Below are 6,000 nucleotides of genomic sequence, written 5' to 3' on the forward strand. Positions count from 1 at the left end.
TTGGGTTTGTTTTTGTAGATCCTTTTCTTCTCTTGTGTTTCTCACTTAGAGAAGTTCCTTTAGCATTTGTTGTAGAGCTGGTTTGGTGGTGCTGAATTCTCTTAGCTTTTGCTTGTCTGTAAAGTTTTTGATTTCTCCATCAAATCTGAATGAGATCCTTGCCATGTAGAGTAATCTTGGTTATAGGTTCTTCCCTTTCATCACTTTAAATATATCATGCCACTCTCTTCTGGCTTGTAGAGTTTCTGCTGAGAAATCAGCTGTTAACCTTATGGAAGTTCCCTTGTATGTTATTTGTCGTTTTTCCCCTTGTTGCTTTTTAATAATTTTTCTTTGTCTTTAATGTTTGTCAATTTGATTACTATGTGTCTCAGCGTATTTTTCCTTGGGTTTATTGTGCCTGGGACTCTTTGTGCTTCCTGGACTTGGGTGGCTATTTCCCTTCCCATGTTAGGGAAGTTTTCAACTATAATCTCTTCAAATATTTTCTCAGGTCCTTTCTCTCTCTGTTCTCCTTCTGGGACCCCTATAATGTGAATGTTGGTACATTTAATATTGTCCCAGAGGTCTCTTAGGCTGTCTTCATTTCTTTTCATTCTTTTTTCTTTATTCTGTCCCACAGCAGTGAATTCCACCATTCTGTCTTCCAGATCACTTATCCGTTTTTCTGCCTCAGTTATTCTGCTATTGATTCCTTCTAGTGTATTTTTCATTTCAGTTATTGTATTGTTCATCTCTGTTTTTTTGTTCTTTAATTCTTCTAGATGTTTGTTCCTTAATTCTTCTAGGTCTTTGTTAAACCTTTCTTGCATCTTCTCGATCTTTGCCTGCATTCTTTTTCTGAGGTCCTAGATCATCTTCACTATCATTATTCTGAATTCTTTTTCTGGAAGGTTGCCTATCTCCAGTTCATTTAATTGTTTTTCTGGGGCTTTACCTTGTTCCTTCATCTGGTACATAGTCCTCTGCCTTTTCATTTTGTCTATATTTCTGTGAATGTGGTTTTTGTTCCACAGGTTGCATGACTGTAGTTCTTCTTGCTTCTGCTGTCTGCCCTCTGGTAGATGAGTCTATCTAAGCGGCTTGTGCAAGCTTCCTGATGGGAGGGACTGGTGGTGGTTAGAGCTGGGTGTTGCTCTGTTGGGCAGAGCTCAGTAAAACTTTAATCCACTTGTCTGCTGATGGGTGGGGTTGAGTTCCCTCCCTGTTGGTTGTTTGGCCTGAGTAGACCCAGCACTGGAGGCTACAGGCTCTTTGGTGGGGCTAATGGCAGACTCTGGGAGGGCTCATGCCAAAGAGTACTTCCCAGAACTTCTGCTGCCAGTGTCCTTGTCCCCGTGGTGAGACACAGCCACCCCCCACCTCCACAGGAGACCCTCCACCACTAGCAGGTAGGTCGGGTTCAGTCTCCTATGGGGTCACTGCTCCTTCCCCCTGGGTCCTGATGCACACACTACTTTGTGTGTGCCCTCCAAGAGTGGAGTTTCTGTTTCCCCCAGTCCTGTTGAAATCCTGCAATCAAATCCCACTAGCCTTCAAAGTCTGATTCTCTGGGAATTCCTCCTCCTGTTGCCAGACCCCCAGGTTGGGAAGCCTGACGTGGGGCTCAGAACCTTCACTCCAGTGGGTGGACTTCTGTGGTGTAAGTGTTCTCCAGTCTGTGAGTCACCCACCCAGCAGTTATGGGATTTGATTTTACTGTGATTGCGCCCCTCCTACCGTCTCACTGTGGCTTCTCCTTTGTCTTTTAATATGGGATATCTTTTTTGGTGAGTTCCAGTGTCTTCCTGTCAATGATTGTTCAGCAGTTAGTTGTGATTCCAGTGCTCTCACAAGAGGGAGTTAGTGCACGTCCTTCTACTCCGCCATCTTGAACCAATCCCTAACATTTATTCTTAATAACGTTTGCAAAGGGCTTAAAACAGTAACTGATCTATAAGTATTAACTATTATCATTGTCAGCACCTAGGAGCAATAATGTTTATATTTGATTCTTCACCTAATAACCTATGAACGTTCTGTCTTCTCCTGCCCTCAAGTGGCTCTCTCTGATATTCCCAGCACCTAACATAGTGCCTAGCTATCTGGCTTTAATGAGTGAATAGAACAGGCATATTCCTTCATCTATACACTGTAATTTTATTTATATTGCATTAACTTATTTGGGATTAAGTTTGACTTTCATATATTTACATGTGAAATGAAGTGTCTAGGAGTTCTTTTTAAATAGCTCAGAAGAAAAAGTTGGGGGAGGTAGATGAAATAAGATTGGCAGAATGTTGACGGTTGTTAAAGTTGATGATGGATACATGGGAGTTCATTATACTCCATTCTTTCTCTTCTTTTCTGTATGTGTAAGAATATACACAATTTAAAAAACTGGGGGAGGGGGGACTTTCCTGGTGGTCCGGTGGTTAAGACTCCACGCTTCCACTGCAGGGGGCATGGGTTTGATCCCTGGCCAGGGAACTAAGATCCCGTATGCTGCACAGTGCAGCCAAAAAAAAATATATATATATTAAGAATGGGTAGTAAACTAAAGGCCCAGATCTTTTTTCTTTCCTAATGAACAGCCTTTAATATATATCTACTCAATTTTTCAGATTTTAAAAACTTTTTTTGTAATTTATAGAGTGTTTAAAACTAACATTAAAAAAGAAAACTACAAGAAACTTCAATTATAACTGCTTGTAAAACAGATGAAAATGTCAAATATTTTAACAATTTTTGTTTCAGACCTTGATATAAGAATGTTTCCAAGGGACTCTCAAAAACACACACACACACGCACACACACACACACACAAATTTATAATCTTAAAAATTTCTAGCTTTGCTAAAATTCAGTATCTTTTTTTTTTTCACCTCACATAGTTACCTTTTCAAAAATTTTGTGGTGAGAACATTTAAGATCTACTTTCTTAGCAACTTTCAAGTGTACAATACATGTTAACTATTTTAGTCACCATGCTGCATATTAGATCCCCAGAACTTATTCATCTTATAATTGGAAGTTTGTACCATTTGACCAACATCTCCCCATTTCCCCCACCCCCAACCCCTGGCAACCACCAAGTTACTCTTTGTTTCTATGAGTTTGGCTTTTCTAGATTCTAAATACATCTGAGATCATTGAGTACAGTTGACCCTTTAAAAAGGTGAGGGGTGGGACTTCCCTGGTGGTCAGGGGGTAAGACTCCACACTCCCAATGCAGGGGGCCCAGGTTCGATCCCTGGTCAGGGAATTAGATCCCACAACTAAGAAGCCCGCAGGCCACAACTAAGAGTCCGCATGCCTCAACGAAAGATCCCGCATACTGCAACGAAGATCCCACGTGCTGCAACTAAGACCCGGAGCAGCCTAAATAAATAATAAATAAATAAATATTAAAAAGGTGAGGGTGAGGGCACTGACCGTCTGCCCAGTTGAAAAATCCATGTCTAACTTCACAATCGGCCCTCTGTACATGCAGTTCTCCATCTGAGGATTCATCCAACCGTGGATTGTGTAGTACATATTTAGTCGAAAAAAAATATTCATTGTAGTTCAAACCCATGTTGTTCAAGTGTTCACTGTATTTGTCTTTCTACATTTGACTTATTTGACTTAGCATACTGCCCTCAAAGTTTTATCCATGTTGTCACAAATGACAGGGTTTCCTTCTTTTTTATAGCTAAATAATATGCATGCATGCACGCATTTGTGTGTGTGTGTGTGTGTGTGTGTGTGTGTGTGTATTCCACATTTTCTTTATCTGTCGACAGACACTTAGGTTGTTTCCATGTCTTCGCTCTTGTGAATAATGCTGCAATGAACACGGAGGGTGCAGATACCTCTTGGTAAAATTCAATATCTTTTAAATAAATGATTTCTAGTGGGTGAACAAAGGAAAAAGGAAAAGAGGGGTATTATTAGAAACAGAAAGAAGGGGGAAGGAACCCATTTAGAATACAATTATTATATTCTTCATTAAGAGATAAAAAAATCTCACCTTGCCTTGTTCTACCTTTGTTAGGGAAGAACCCTCAACCTCTGGATTGCAAGGAGTAAACCTGGCATCCGTAGGTACTGGAACTAGATCACGTGATCAGAGTAAGACTCAGCACAGCAACAGCAGAAGCATCAGCATGGTAGCTCTGGTTCTCATGCCCCCAAGTCCCAGGGAGTGATTCAATGAGCCCAGACGGAGAGTCTGTGAGCAGTGAGATCCATCACAGCTGAGGAACCCAGGGCCAAGGGCTCAATGCCTTAATTCCTATCAGTCAGATTGAAAAAAGGTTACACTGGTGCACATATGAGGGGGGAGCTGAGGTGTCAGACACACCCAAGCAGTCCAGCTTTCCTGAGGGTATCGGGCAGAACTGAACAGTCCTGCTATTGTGCGGGTGTCCCACACAGCAGAATAGTTTTGCTCTGGCCACACCCACATGAGTTTTTCTCTTTTCCTAGCACTCGGATGGGATGACAAACCCAGCAGCAAGGTTATATTGCCAATTGCACCCGCTGCTTGACTCAGGGGGACCATGTGATTATTTTGTGATGCTGCAGTGCTGGGTCTAGGGGACAAAGAAAGCATTAAATATTCCCACCACCTCAAACTTCCTAGGGAATGAAGGTGTTCATTCTTCAGGTACCAGGGTTATTGTTCTCTTTCCGTGGCCACATCGTTCATTTGTTCTAGGTCAGTAGCCACTCTTTCTCCCTAGGGAGCCAAAGGCTGCTCTCTGAGTCATCTAGGAGAGGGAGCTACAATGGCCCCTAAAAGTGTGGCCACAATCTCTTCACTTGTGGGACTAGGCTTGCTTCTCCCTTGACTCTATTATTTTCATTAAATAAGAAAAGACTGTTGTGCCTTTCCCTTCCTTAGTTTTGCCTTAGATCACAGTCTGTGCCTGGTTTGGGGTGCCTATCTTTATCCTGGGCATTTTGGGGCTCAGCATCATCACAGCCTACCACAGAGGGCCCCCAAGAACTAAAACAAAGATAATGGAGTCTTTCTTCCACTTGGGTAGGGGGGCAGATCGAAGTATCTTTTCAGCCATTCTCTGCAGTGAGAGGCTCATCGTGGGGGGCTGTCATTCTGTCCAATGCTCATTGTCAGTCTGGAGCACCTACAGCACTCAGGCTTTGAATCGCTTCTTCCATGGTATCCCGTGGGATTTTTATCAGCCTCGGGAGAGTCTTCCTGGGTTGGCCATAATGTAGTCATTGGAACAGAAATCCAAAGTAGCAAGCCTTGTTGAGGGAATAATTCTGTCCCAACTGAATAGTCTGCATGGCAGCTTGAGGCATGTGAGACAGCCTCACTGCTGCCACTCATTCTTGTTCCCTCACCACACAGACACGCCAGCCAGGTCTTTAACGGCTCCCCAGGCCATCAGCCAAAGCCATCCCAGGTGTCCCTCACCATGATGGGTCAATTAAAACTGATTTTGTCAGGCTATAGGTTTGTCCCTGGTGGTCTTAGGCGTATTAGGCTAGAATAATTTGGAGTTTCTACCAAGGTACGGCTGAGATCCTCACTGCCATGGACCAGGACCTTTGACTCAGTAATCACGTGCACATCTGCAGCCCCTTGCATCTCGTCCACTTGAGGCACCTCTGTCCCTGATTACATGGATTTTTGCTCTGAATCTGGACTCTGTTGATTTCTTTGGCCCTTTGGTATCAGATGTGTCATTTGTCTCCTAGGATTTTAGAGGTCTGATCAGACTTTGGTGTCCTCTGGTGAAATTTAGCTTTTAACACCATCTTCTATCATCTGCGTGTCCACCATCTTGTCGTTGTTTGTCTGAGAACTTATGAGAAATTGACTTTGGAAGAGATCTTTGTAAATATTCTGCCTTCCAGGAGGCTGCTGATTCTTCCAGTCAGTGGTCAAGGTGACTTAACATTAGAGTTAAGGGCCCAACTCATTTGTAAGTGATATTTTTACACTTGACCAAGTGTCAGCCGATTTCTCCTGGCTTTGTTTGCTAATAAACTTGTACTAACTTCTG

The sequence above is a fragment of the Balaenoptera ricei genome, chromosome X (assembly GCF_028023285.1).
Source record: "Balaenoptera ricei isolate mBalRic1 chromosome X, mBalRic1.hap2, whole genome shotgun sequence".
NCBI classification, from domain to species: Eukaryota; Metazoa; Chordata; class Mammalia; order Artiodactyla; family Balaenopteridae; genus Balaenoptera; species Balaenoptera ricei.